This window comes from Triticum dicoccoides, chromosome 5A (assembly GCF_002162155.2).
Source record: "Triticum dicoccoides isolate Atlit2015 ecotype Zavitan chromosome 5A, WEW_v2.0, whole genome shotgun sequence".
Classification (NCBI taxonomy): Eukaryota; Viridiplantae; Streptophyta; class Magnoliopsida; order Poales; family Poaceae; genus Triticum; species Triticum dicoccoides.
Genome location: NC_041388.1, coordinates 477,138,325 through 477,152,459, shown reverse-complemented (window position 1 = coordinate 477,152,459; position 14,135 = coordinate 477,138,325). Strand labels below are relative to the sequence as shown.

The window sequence follows — 14,135 nt, the reverse complement described above, 5'->3', positions numbered from 1 at the left end:
TTTTATAACTTAGGCGAGTCCTTGGACTGCAGCTAAGCCCCCGAGTGAGAGGGTTCTCTTCACTTGGTAGGATTTTTATAACTTAGGCGAGCACGAGGCTGCAGCTAAGCCTCCGAGTGGAAGGCTGGCTTACCACTCGGTAGGATTTTTATAACTTAGGCGAGCACGAGGCCGCAGCTAAGCCTCCGAGTGGAAGGCTGGCTTACCACTCGGTAGGATTTTTATAACTTAGGCGAGCACGAGGCTGCAGCTAAGCCTCCGAGTGGAAGGCTGGCTTACCACTCGGTAGGATTTTAATAACTTAGGCGAAACGGATTCGCAGCTAAGCCTCCGAGTGGGAGTCTGGCTCTTCACTCGGTAGGATTTTTACAAACTTAGGCGAAACGGATTCGTAGCTAAGTCACCCACTGAGGGGAATTTCATTGGACAAAAATAAAAAGTGACAGATATTATGGAGGAACTATGACACTATTATTTTGAGGTCCATGAACTACAAAAGTACTTTGTTGCAACTCATCCGAATGATAAAACTTAAGTGTAGAATGGGCGGAGTAGCTCCGCGTTCCAAGCTCGGGGCTCGTCGAAATTATGCTCGACGTTGTAAAGACGGTACGCCCCATTGTGGAGGACCTTGGTGACTATGAAGGGGCCTTCCCAAGAAGGAGCAAGCTTGTGTGGTTTGTGCTGATCCACTCGGAGAACCAAATCTCCTTCCTGGAAGGCTCGACCTCTCACATTTCGGGCGTGGAAACGGCGCAGATCTTGTTGGTAGATGGTCGAGCGGATCAGAGCCATCTCCCTTTCTTCCTCTAAAAGGTCGACTGCGTCCTGCCGCGCTTGTTCAGCTTCTGCTTCGTTGTAGATTTCAACTCGAGGAGCATTGTGGAGAAGATCACTCGGCAAGACTGCTTCAGCTCCATAGACCAAGAAGAATGGAGTTCTTCCGGTCGACCGATTAGGCGTGGTCCGCAGTCCCCAGAGTACAGATGGAAGTTCGTCGACCCAAGCTCCAGCCGCGTGTTTGAGATCACGCATCAGTCGAGGCTTCAGTCCCTTAAGAATCAGTCCATTAGCTCGTTCTGCTTGTCCATTCGACTGCGGATGGGCGACTGAAGCGTAGTCGACCCGTGTGCCCTGGGAGTCGCAGAAAGCTCTGAATTCCTCTGAGTCAAAGTTCGACCCATTATCCGTAATGATGCTGTGTGGGACTCCATATCTGAATATTAGTTCCCTGATGAAGCTAACAGCAGTACCGGTGTCAAGGCTCTTGATTGGTTTAGCCTCGATCCACTTGGTGAACTTGTCGACTGCCACCAGTACATGCGTGAAACCGCTTCGTCCTGTTCTCAAAGGACCGACCATGTCCAGCCCCCAAACTGCAAAAGGCCAGACGAGTGGGATGGTCTTCAAAGCTGACGCAGGCTTGTGCGACATGTTTGAGTAGAACTGACATCCCTCGCACTTATCCACTATCTCTTTTGCCATCTCATTCACCTTGGGCCAGTAAAATCCGGCTCGGTATGCTTTGGCCACGATGGTCCGAGAGGACGCATGATGACCACAGGTCCCCGAGTGAATATCATTGAGGATGAGTCGACCTTCTTCTGGTGTTATGCACTTCTGACCGACTCCAGTCGCGCTTTCTCTGTATAATTGTCCTTTGATTACGGTAAAGGCCTTAGATCGACGGACGATCTGTCGAGCCTCTTCCTCATCCTCCGGAAGCTCTTTCCTCAAGATATATGCGACATACGGAATCGTCCAGTCAGGAATGACCACCAAAACCTCCATGATCAAGTCGACCACCGCTGGGACTTCAACTTCAGTCGGATCTGTGGCGCTCTTGGGCTGCGGAGTTTCTTGGGTGAAAGGATCTTCTTTGACTGACGGAGTGTGTATATGCTCCAAGAACACACCACTCGGAATGGCTTCTCTCTTGGAACCTATCTTTGCTAGATCATCAGCTGCTTGATTTTTCAGTCGGGGTATATGATGGAGCTCCAACCCCTCGAACTTCTTTTCCAGCTTCCTCACTGCACTGCAGTATCCAGTCATGGCTGGGCTTCTCACGTCCCACTCTTTCATCACCTAATTGACCACTAAATCCGAGTCGCCATAGACCATTAGGCGACGGACGCCGAGTGAAATGGCCATGCGCAACCCATATAGGAGGGCCTCATATTCTGCCTCATTGTTGGAGGAATCAAAGTGAATCTGGAGCACATATCTGAGCTTATCTCCTCTGGGGGAAACCAGGACAACCCCAGCACCGGAACCATTCAACATCTTAGAGCCATCAAAAAACATGGTCCAATGCTCCGAGTGAACTTCAGTCGGCTGCTGTTGTTCAATCCACTCGGCGAGGAAATCTGCTATCGCCTGGGACTTAATGGCTTTCATTGCCTCAAACTTGATATCAAGGGGAAGAAGTTCAATCGCCCATTTGGCCACTCGACCAGTTGCATCTCTGTTGTGCAAAATCTCTGATAGTGGAGCGTCGCTGACGACTGTGATGGAATGGTCAGAGAAATAATGAGCAACCTTCTTTGTGGTCATGTATATTCCATACACAAGTTTCTGATAATGAGGATATCTCTGCTTGGATGGAGTCAAGACTTCAGACAAATAATACACTGGGCGCTGAACTTTGAGAGCTTTTCCTTCTTCTTCCCGCTCGACCGTTAGCACAGTACTGACGACTTGTCCTGTGGCTGCGATGTAGAGCAACAGAGGCTCTTTGCTGATTGGAGCAGCAAGCACCGGCTGGGTGGAGAGCAGAGCTTTTAGCTCGGCAAACGCTGCATCAGCTTCTGGAGTCCACTCGAACTTGTCAGCCTTCTTTATCAGTCGGTAAAGAGGCAGTGCCTTTTCACCGAGTCGTGAGATGAATCGACTTAATGCGGCCAAGCATCCAGTAAGCTTCTGGACATCGTGCACTCGCACAGGGCGTTTCATTCGGAGAATAGTGCCAATCTTCTCTGGGTTAGCGTCGATTCCCCGTTCGGAAACGAGAAAACCGAGTAACTTGCCACCAGGAACTCCAAATGTGCACTTTGATGGATTGAGCTTGATATCATACCTTCTGAGGTTGGCAAATGTTTCGGCGAGGTCAGCGAGCAGGTCGGAACCTTTTCGTGACTTGACAACAATATCATCCATATAAGCTTCCACATTCCGACTGATTTGAGTGAGTAGACACTTCTGAATCATTCGCATAAATGTGGCTCCGGCATTCTTGAGGCCGAATGGCATGGTGATATAGCAGAAGCACCCGAATGAAGTGATGAAAGCTGTTTTTACCTCATCGGGCCCGTACAGACGGATCTGGTGGTACTCGGAGTAAGTATCTGAAAAAGACAACCTCTCGCATCCCGCGGTCGAGTCAATAATTTGATCTATGCGAGGGAGAGGAAAGTGATCTTTCGGGCAGGCCCGGTTGATGTGCTTGAAATCAATGCACATTCGGAGCGACTTGTCCTTCTTAGGAACCATGACGACATTAGCGAGCCACTCGGAGTGGTATATCTCTCGGATAAATCCTGCCGCCAACAGTCGAGCCACTTCTTCACCGATGGCCTTTCTCTTCTGGGCGGCGGACCGCCGAAGATGCTCTTTGACTGGTTTTGCAGACGAGTCGACTCTTAGGCGATGCTCAGCCAGTCCCCTGGGAACACCTGGCATGTCAGCGGGCTTCCATGCAAAAATGTCTCAGTTCTCACGGAGGAACTGGATGAGTGCTTCTTCCTATTTTGGGTTGAGTGTCGTGGAGATGCGGGTCGGAGCTGCTTCGGGGTCGGTCGGGTGAATGTGAACAGGCTTCGTCTCACCGGACGACTGGAATGCAGACTCTGTGGCGGGCTTCTTGGATCGCAGCAAGTCACTCGGATCTGCGTTTTGCTTGTATTCTTCGAACTCGACTGCTGTCACCTGGGAATCGGCAATCTTGGAGCCCTTCTGAAAGCACTCTTCTGCCTTTTTCCTATCACCGGTGACAGTGATCACACCTTTGGGACCGGGCATCTTCAATTTGAGGTACAGTAACATGGTCGAGCCATGAACCATGCATAGGCTGGTCTCCCCAAAATGGCATGATATGCACTCTGAAAATCCACGACCTCAAACGTCAATTTTTCTTTGCGAAAATGCTTCGAATCACCAAACACCACGTCCAAAGCTATCTGGCCGAGTGACTCGGCCTTCTTCCCTGGTATAACTCCATGGAAGCTCATGTTACTAGTGCTCAGTCGGGACATCGGAATGCCCATACCTTTCAATGTGTCAGCATACAATAAGTTCAGCCCACTTCCACCATCCATCAGCACCTTTGTCAGTTGAGTGCCTTCGACAACTGGATCGACCACCAAAGCTTGCCTCCCAGGGGTGGCAATATGAGTCGGGTGATCAGATTGGTCGAATGTGATGGGTGTTTGAGACCACTTCAGATAATTTGCCTTTGCTGGGGCAACCATGTTCACCTCTCGGTTAATCACTTTCAGTCGACTTCTGCTTTCCACATCTGCAAAGATCATCAGAGTGGAGTTGATATGCGGATATCCTCCCTCACTGTCCTCTTTGTCTTCGGCCTTGTCCGACTCCTTCTCCTTGTCCTTAGACTGTTTTCCCTGAAACTGTTGGATCAGGAGTCGACATTGGCGAGTGGTGTGCTTTGGGTAAATGATATTCCCCTCTTCGTCTTTCTTCGTGTGAATGTGACATGGCATATCCAACACATCGTTCCCTTCTTTATCCTTTACCTTCTTGGGGTTCCAGGATCCTTTTGGTTTCCCCTTAAACTTTCCTTGAGTCACGGCGAGAGCCTCTCCAGGAGCTGCCGGTTCAGCCTTCCGCTTCTGTTTCCGACTGGTGTTTCCCTTTTCCGACTGACTCGGCTTGTGCTTGCCGCTTCAGAGTCGGTCTTCTTCTTCGCCATTGGCGTACTTGGTAGCAATCTCCATCATCCGACTCAAGGACATGTCACCGGTTCGACCAAATTTCAAACTCAGTTCTCTGTTCTTGATGCCGTCTTTGAAGGCGCATACTGCCTGATGATCAGAGATATTTTCCACAGTGTGGTGCAAAGTGATCCACCTCTGAATATACTCTCTGAGAGTCTCATTAGCTTTCTGCACGCAGACTTGCAACTCTGTCAATCCAGCTGGTCGCTTGCAAGTCCCTTCAAACGTTCTGACGAACACTCGGGACAGATCTTCCCAAGTGTAAATGCTGCTAGGAGGTAATTGAGTCAACCATGCCCTGGCAGAACCTTCCAACATGAGGGGTAAATGCTTCATGGCCACCTCGTCGTTCCCACCACCAATCTGAACTGCCACTCGGTAGTCTTCAAGCCAAGTTTCAGGCTTAGACTCACCAGTGAACTTGCTGACTCCTGTTGCCAACATGAAATTGGGGGGAATAACTGCGGCTCTGATAGCTCTGCTGAAACATTCAGGACCAGAAACATGCACTCGACTGCTTGTGGGTACATCTCTGTCGAGTGCGCCTCGATGGGCTCTGTTCCGGTCGACCAACCCTTGCACGATAATGGATCGCGCGTCGAAGCCTGGCTCTCTGGGGTCAACTGGAACCCTACGCCCTGTACTGTACTGACGCCTATCATCTGGCTGCCGAGGAGCGTAAGACCCACCCCTCGGAGGGGAATAGGGCACTCGACGCCTATCATCTCGGTCGAGTCTGTCGCCATATTGATCTCGCCGATTCTCACGCCCTTCGCGCCGCGGAGGCGATCTGGGGCTGTGAGCCGACTGAACCGTATTCACAGTGACGGATCGACTGTGAATTCTGTTGCGCGACTGAGACACGGCTGAATTCTGATCTCCTGCTGCCCGGAGCAGATCCCTGATCTGCAGCAAACCTCTGCCAGCTTCCGACTGCGAAGGCTGGATGGACTCTGCTATACGGGTCGCAGCTGCTAAATTCTGAATTGGGGTTCGATATACCTGAGTCGGCGGGAAGAGTTGACATCGACTGGTGTCGGGAACTCGTTGCCGCGCGCGCTCGTCGAGTGCTCGCTGAAGGTTCTCCAGTCGAGTGCGCTCGGCAAAATTGGCCAGACGCGCCTCCTCCAAGGCACGAGCCTCGGGGGTTTCTCCTGCGATGGGAATACGCAGGGGATCCTCGTTCCTGCGGCGAAGTTCCTCCCTTTGCAGAGAGTCGAGTGGCTCGGGCTGGTACTCTTCGTAGCCTCGTGCAGGGTCGCCGCCGTCACCTGCTCCACCACCACGGGCAAAGCCAGGAGGGCTGTGGGGCCCGTCGACCATCAAGATTTCCGCCGCTGGATCACTGCTTCCGCACTCGGATGCAGTCTCTACGGAGCCAGTCGACTGATCGAACAAGCCGTAGAGAGATTCGTTGGGCTCGATTGCCGCAACTTGGGTAGTGGCCGATTGGCGAGCCACCGCGTGACTCACCCATCGCTGAAGCCTCGACCGGCCTGAGCGCTTGCGCTGGCGGGAGACCGGGAGGGTGGACGATGGAGGAGCCGACCGATACTGGGTCGACGGTTGCCGCAGCAGAACGCCGCGGACACATGCGCGAAAATGCGTCGCACCGCGGACGGGGAGCGCATCTACGTCGAGTGGAGCCTCCTGGAGCCATGCGGAGTCGTCGGCGATGAAGGTGAGAGTGCCGAGACGGATCTCTTGACCCTCAACCAAAACTCCAGCAAACACCATGATGAAAGTACTCGGAAGAATCGCAACTTCTCCAGAAAATCGCTAAAACACCTGCCCCGCGGTGGATGCCAACTGTCGTGGTTCTAAGCCTGACAGTAGAGTGGGGGGTAGGTATGGAGAGGCAAGGTCCTAGCTATGGAGAGGTTGTAAGCACAAAGGATGTACGAGTTCAGGCCCTTCTCGGAAGAAGTAACAGCCCTACGTCTCGGAGCCCGGAGGCGGTCGAGTGGATTATGAGTGTATGAACTACAAGGTGCCGAACCCTTCTGCCTGTGGAGGGGGGTGGCTTATATAGAGTGCGCCAGGACCCTAGCCAGCCCACGTAGGAGAGGGTTTAAGGTGAGTTAAGTCTGGGGCGTTACTGGTAACGCCCCACATAAAGGCCTTTACTATCATAAAGTCTACTTGATTACAGGCCGTTGCAGTGCAGAGTGCCTCTTGACCTCCTGGTGGTCGAGTGAGTCTTCGTGGTCGAGTCCTTAAGGCCAGTCGAGTGAATCTTCGTTGGTCGACTGGAAGGCGACCTCTTCTAAGGATGTCCTGGGGTAAGTTACTTGGATCAGGTCCATGACCCTACCCTAGGTACATAACCCCATCATTAGCCCCCGAATGGATTGAGGCTTCGAGTGAAGGAGGAGTTGATGTCGTTTCCGATGAACCTTTGCGCTCCGGTTGTGCGCTGTTCTGGACCAAAGAATCCCTTCGTCGACAGGAAACAACTTGCCTTCAGTCGACTTGATCCATTCTGTTTTTGCGTCGAGTGATCTTTCGTCGAGTGTTGTCTTGTGCAAGCTTGCGAAGAGAGGTACCTGAGATTGCTGATTTCAGGGACTTAGTGATTTTCACTAAGTCTGGGATATTTTAGTTCGCGATGCTATATGTCTAGCTCGTTTCCTAATGATCCGTGCCTCTTTTGAGGATGATCAGTAAGGGAGTTTAGATATTTATGTTATGCTCTATCCATCCATGTCTTTGTTTGCATATGTGGAGTGCTCTAGGTTGACTCAATCGAGCTCAACTTTTGCTTCGTTGTTAATCTGGACAGATCGGCAACTCGTTTGCGATTTCGCCGATGCTACCGTTAGTGTTTCATGCATGATATGCCTTTGTTCTTGCCATGTGTAGCTAGCACTTTGTGCCTTCTTGCTGGTTATATGCTTTCCTTGCCATGACTTGCACCGTAGTGAGTGCATCGAGCTCGTTTACATGCCTTCGTGAGTTATATTTCAGCATGTCTCAGTTTTCACTAAGTCTGAAAACTGATTGTGTTCGAGCTATGTTCGTGAGCTCGGTAGAGTATTTTGTGAACCCTTTTGGCCCCAGGTCACTTTGGGTGTTTTTTTAAGCTTGTTGAGTAGCTCCATGCCATGTTCTTACTTGTCATGTTCAGATTTTCTATCATGTTGTTTTGCTGCTCCGAAGAGAGCATCGTGATCTAAAATTTCAGACTAGTGTTAATTTCACTAAGTCTGAAATCTGTTTTGCATTTGCGTTTTAGCCATGCTTGTTTGAACCTCTTAATGGATGAATTTGCCTATGGCCCAGTGCTAGTGTTTTGTCAACCATCTTGTGTACATCACTGCCATGTATTTTGTTTTCATGTTTGGTGGCTGTAGCATGTTCATTTCGTTGCATTTAGATGCCTACTTGCTGTAAATCGCGTACCGGTGTCATATCTTAAAACGCTCGCCATTTCCAAACCGTAGCTCCGATTCCAATGATCTTTATATCGTTTTCAAGCGATTTCATCCCCTCTATCCAGTGGCACACTTGGTTTTCCAAGTTGATGCCAGGTTCATGCATTTCCTGTCATATCTTGCATTTTGCATCCCGCATCGCATCCCGCATAGCATATCGTCATTTCATCATATTGCTTGGTCTTGCCGTGGTTGATTGTATCCTTGTTGCTTGTTTGTCTTGTTGGGTAGAGCCGGGAGATGAGTTCGCTACCTAGGAGCCCGTTGAGTTTGCTTGCGAGGATCCAGTCAACTCTGACAACTGTGCAGGCAAGATGATCATACCCTCGAAATCACTACTATCTTTGCTATGCTAGTTTGCTCGCTCTTTTGCTTTGCCACTGCTACGATGCCTACCTTTTGCTTGTCAGCCTCCCAATTGCCATGTTGAACCTCTAACCCACCATTGTCCTAGCAAACCATTGATTGGCTATGTTACCGCTTTGCTCAGCCCTTCTTATAGCGTTGTTAGTTGCAGGTGAAGATTGGAGCCGTTCCTTGTTGGAACATTTATTTACTTGTTGGGATATCATTATATTGCTATGTTATCTTAATGCATCTATATACTTGGTAAAGGGTGGAAGGCTCGGCCTCTCGCCTAGTGTTTTGTTCCACTCTTGCCGCCCTAGTTTCCGTCATATCGGTGTTATGTTCCCGGATTGTTGCGTCCCTTACACGGTTAGGCTATAATGGGAACCCCTTGATAGTTCGCCTTGATTAAAGCTTTTCCAGCAATGCCCAACATTGGTTTTACCATTTGCCACCTAGCCTTTTTTTTCCCTTGGGTTTCCGGAGCCCGAGGGTCATCGTATTTTAGCCCCCCCTTGGGCCAGTACTCCCTCTGAGTGTTGGTCCGAACTGAGCTGCCTGCGGGGCCACCTCAGGGAAACTTGAGGGTTGGTTTTACTCGTAGCTAGTCTCATCTGAGTGTGCCCTGAGAAAGAGATATGTGCAGCTCCTATCGGGATTTGTCGGCACATTCGGGCGGTGTTGCTGGACTTGTTTTAACCTGTCGAATTGTCTTGTTGTACCGGGTTACCGAGTCTGATCGGTGTGTCCCGGGTGGAGGTCTATTCCTTCGTTGACCGTGAGAGCTTGTCATGGGCTAAGTTGGAACTCCCCTGCAGGGATTGATCTTTCGAAAGCCGTGCCCGCGGTTATGGGCAGATGGGATTTTTTAATGTCCGGTTGTAGATAACTTTAACTTAACTTAATTAAAATGAATCAACCGTGTGTGTTACCGTGATGGCCCCTTCTCGGCGGAGTCCGGGAAGTGGACACGGTGTTGGAGTTATGCTTGCGCAGGATGTTCCTTTAGCTTCTCGCTCGTGCTTCGCCTTCTCTTCTCGCTCTCTTTTGCGTATAAGTTAGCCACCACATATGCTAGTCGCTTGCTGCAGCTCCACATATATTTGCCTTATCCATTCCTATGAGCTTAAATAGTCTTGATCGCGTGGGTGTGAGATTGCTGAGTCCCTGTGGCTCACAGATACTACAACTCCAGATGCAGGTCCAGGTGTTTCTGCTCCAGTTGACGATTACGAGCTCAAGTGGGAGTTCGACGAGGACTCTCAGCGATACTACGTGTCCTTTCCGGATGATCAGTAGTGGTGCCTAGTTGGGGTTATCGATTCAGGACCTTGTCGCATGTTGGGGGGTCTTTTCTATTTTTGGCACCGTAGTCGGGCCATGAGTGATTTGTATGATGGATGTTATTTATGTACTCTGATGTGACGTGGCGAGTGTAAGCCAACTATGTTATCTCCCCCTTTTATTATATATTACATGGGATGTTGTAATGACTGCCTGACTTGCGACATTGCTTTCAATGCGGTTATGCCTCTAAGTCGTGCCTCGACACGTGGGAGCTATAGCCGCATCGAGGGCGTTACACCGCAGCACCTACGGGAGGCTTCTACTGGACCCCGTCGATGCATCCGCAGATGCACACTCTTGCGCAGGCCGTCTCCGCCACCCCGGCTCCCAATCCCCGGTATGTAATTGCAGGCTGGACTAAAAATCAAAGGGCTGGTCTCCAGTTTATACATTCCGCGTCCTGATTTGTTTCTCGTGTCTCTATGTTATCACCTATAGCATAAACCGGTGGGGCTGATAGCATAATTGTTACATGTGGTTGTAGATTAGTAAAACACTACAGACTATGTGGAATTTGCATCATGGACCAGAGATTGCATGTTATAGAACTACTTACATGAGCGAGCATCTTTGCTTGTGTATTAGGACTTAGGAGTGGTTTTGCTTGTCTCATTGGTGTTGGGTTAGAGGAGATGGTCTTGCACATGAATTTAAATGGGTCTTGTGGAAGGTGCATGGCGGGACGGAGTGGTCAGTATGTGCAAGGCTCGCTTGGTTCGGGTGCATATACTACATCTGCAGTGCATAGAATGCATACACAGTTTCACTCTTATTCGAGGAAAGTATAGTTTCCTCCTAAAATCCTCCTTGATTGGTGCATATCCTCCTAAACTCTAAAACCAGATTATTTACACCCTGAACTTTGCAAAACTGGTATATATATATGTCACCCTGAGCAGTTTTGGGGAGAATTGAAGGTAGTTTTGATCTGATTTTTTTTCACTTCGTCAGAAAGTTCACGGGCATTTTTGGATCTCTTGTCACTAGAATTTGCCTAGGGATGGAACAAGATCGAACCTTCTCATAGTTCCCGATGCGCCGGATGGAGGATTGGAGGGATGGCCGGAGACGAGAACCCGCTCGGCCTGCTAGATGGCCTTGTGCAGGTTCCTCTGGTGTCCCCAGTTCAGCTGCCTAAGCAGACCTGCGCACCATGACAACAATGGTTACAGACAATCAGAGTACTGGTCGCGTACCATATTCGTCAATCGGTGCATCATGGTCGTAGCTTGCCGCGATGAACATGCCATCGGCGGTCCGGTCCATGGTACTGAAAGACAGATTAAATGTTAGGTGTCACTACAACTTAAAACCGAAACATTGAGTGACAACATGTGGTAGCCAGCATCAGTTGCTCACCATGTAGTAGTTGACGAAGGAACCGCACTTCTGAATGAACCTTACCACCACGAACGACATGTCCTCCACCAGCCGGTGCGGCACCGCGACACCAAATGCCGTGAACCTTACATCAATCGACATATTTGATCGTGTCAGCAATGTCGTGACATGTTTGCCGTGCAGATTGCAATTCAAGTGCTGTTTGTTGAGAAATTTTCACGCTTCGTGCAAACTTACCATCCAGGCCAGGCCTCGGTCCACATGGTAGGCTTGCTGTTGGAGTTGGGGCCGAAGGAGTTGCAGTAGAAGCCATTGCAGGTATTTTTTTGTAGCCATCACGAATATATTCATCATTACAAAGGGAACAACTGACAAATCTGTCAATTTTAATAGAAGGAAAGGAACGAATTAGCTAAGAGTATATATTTTATGGTGCCAGTACCAGGCTCCAAAGTTGGCAGCTTGATTCGGTGATGTGATGTCCTAACAGAAGCATGTGCCCAGTGCAAGAAAGCGAAGTGGTTAAATTAGCTGGCACCGCAATTTGCTCTTTGCCATTGCGCCATGGGCCATGGCATTGAGAGCAAGTGTGAGACGAGAACGAGAACGAGAGGGTGTTGTAGCTTACCGCGGCGTCGGGGGCATCTTCATGCTTTCACATCACCCACGGCACGCTGGTGTCAGTGGCGACGACCATCTTGGTGGCCCAGTTGGTGTACGGCTCGGCGCCGCCGCCCATCGCCTACTCCATGTACCCGTCTCCACCTGGGCGAGGATGATGGGGCCACCCTGCCACTCGAACATCTTCCATGGCTGCTGCGGCAGCAAAACCAATCAATCACACACGGCGGCGGCGCAACATGTTAATAAAATAATAGCGCCATCAACCGCACACACACTACGATCTGGCGACCCCTCGCCGGTGACGTAATCGAAACGGGAAAACCAGAGCAGAGCAGAGCAAGCGAAGAGCGTCCTTGACGTAATCGCCACCTCCTTCTTCTCCCTGTCGCCCTTGGCCGCCTTGGCCGCCGCGTCCTTGGCCTGCGAGGCCGCGGACGTGGACATCAGCCGCACCCACGCACCCTTGCCGCCGGCGCAGGCACCTCGCCTCCCCTCCTGTGAGCTCCTGAGATCCAAATCGGATCGAGAAGATCGGGGTATACGAGGCTGGGGGAGATGGAGCTCGGGACGGGAGGTGAGGAGGGCATGGGCACGGGCGGCGCGCGGTGGACTTGGCGGAGAAAGAGCCGGCGGCGGAGCAGCAGGAAAGGGACGGGGGTTGGAGGAGAGGAAAGGAAAGAGAGAGACAGGGATCGCGTGCGTAGGGAAGGAAACGAGAGAAGATATTTTCCTCTCCAACCCCGAGCGAACAAGCAGAAGCCTCTTTTGTCTACGCATGAAACAGTACCTTTGCCAACGTGGCACGCGCGAACGAGCGCCGTTTGCGCGACGATGAATGGGTTTAATAATGCGTGTGTCGGTGAGGCAGCGACCGTGGTGCTCTGCTCCTCCTCTCCCTTCCCAGTCTCCATTCCAGAGAAGGTAGCTCCCCGCGTCGCTCTCGGGATTGGCTCTGGTCGGTTCATGGAAATCATACCAACCGTTGGAACCCGGAGATGCCTTTCTTTCCGGCCTGGGAGGATACTCCGGTAGCAACGCGGAGATTGTCTCTGACAGGGATTCTTTTCGGCCTTGAAGCCGACGCTGTGTAGGGCGGGCCTTGGTTGACAGCGACAACTTGGAGGGGCGGGGTCCTCTTCGTGTGCTTCGGGCGGGGCGGCAGCAGCGATGAGGAGGAGAAATAGTCGGGGTGCAGAGCCGTGATCGGTGCGGCGGTGGTGCACGGTGATGAACCTGTCGTCGTTGTCCTTGGAGAACCTGTCGCGGATGCTGGTGAGGACGAGCCCGCACGGCTGCAGCTGCACCCTGAGGCCTTGTTCGGTTGCGGGTGAATCCAAGTGGATTGAAGGGGTTTGAGGGGGATTTAAACCTCTTCTAAGTCAAAATATGAACCAATCCCTGCCAATCCCTTCCAATCCTTTTGGAGAGAGGATTAACCGAACAAAACCTGAACGATCTCTAAGTCAATCACCTCCATCTCCAACTTGCTTCAGCCCCGTGTACAGAGCCTTTGTTGACCGCGGTCGCCGCCGGACTCGCCCTGCAGAGAGTTACCGCCAACTATCTTGACCTCGACAGTGACGGCATCTAGGAGGACCGCTAAGGGCTGCCCTAAATTTCTACCAGATGCGCGTGGTCGGCTGCAAAAGGCACACCAACACAGGAGTACAGGCTACGACAGAGAAAAGCAAGAAAAATGGCCATGGGCACCTTTGCACATTTTTTATCCTGATCTCGCATCCCCTATCCACCTGTATCTATACGTTTTACTCCGCAGATTTGTTGCAATAGAAAGGAATATGACACCTTCCGTTGATAGGGCCATGAGTATTCTGTTCCATATATGGTCAAATGGCCATGCAATATATACTAAGTAGTGATCTAAAAAATATTATATTAGTTTATAGAGGGAGTATATGCTTTCTGTTTGTCTCACAAGACACATGAGCTATATTTAGACTGAAATGGTACGCATCAGGTCTGCACTCTTCATACAGTAATAATTTCTTCATATAATAATAATTTAGTATGCATCTAAAAGGAACAAGACTTGCTATACGGAACCAACTTCTAATCTTGGCAACAC

The 14,135-nt window shown here is 50.6% G+C and overlaps 1 long non-coding RNA gene across 3 annotated transcripts in view; it reads right to left on the bottom strand.

Annotated features, from left to right (window-relative positions):
- The window catches only part of LOC119302325, a 30,905-nt gene extending 18,098 nt beyond the window's left edge, over window positions 1-12,807 (bottom strand). Inside the window, exons 1-5 of one of the 3 annotated variants that reach the window (XR_005147465.1) lie at window positions 12,323-12,807; window positions 12,054-12,241; window positions 11,663-11,802; window positions 11,444-11,549; window positions 11,102-11,354 (exon numbers count right to left, since the gene is read on the bottom strand). This is a non-coding gene — a long non-coding RNA (uncharacterized LOC119302325). Of the gene's footprint in view, window positions 1-11,101; window positions 11,355-11,443; window positions 11,550-11,662; window positions 11,803-12,053 lie in introns of all 3 variants that reach the window. The other 2 variants (XR_005147464.1, XR_005147463.1) reach the window with 2 other exon arrangements.
- Between the last annotated feature and the right edge of the window lie 1,328 nt (window positions 12,808-14,135).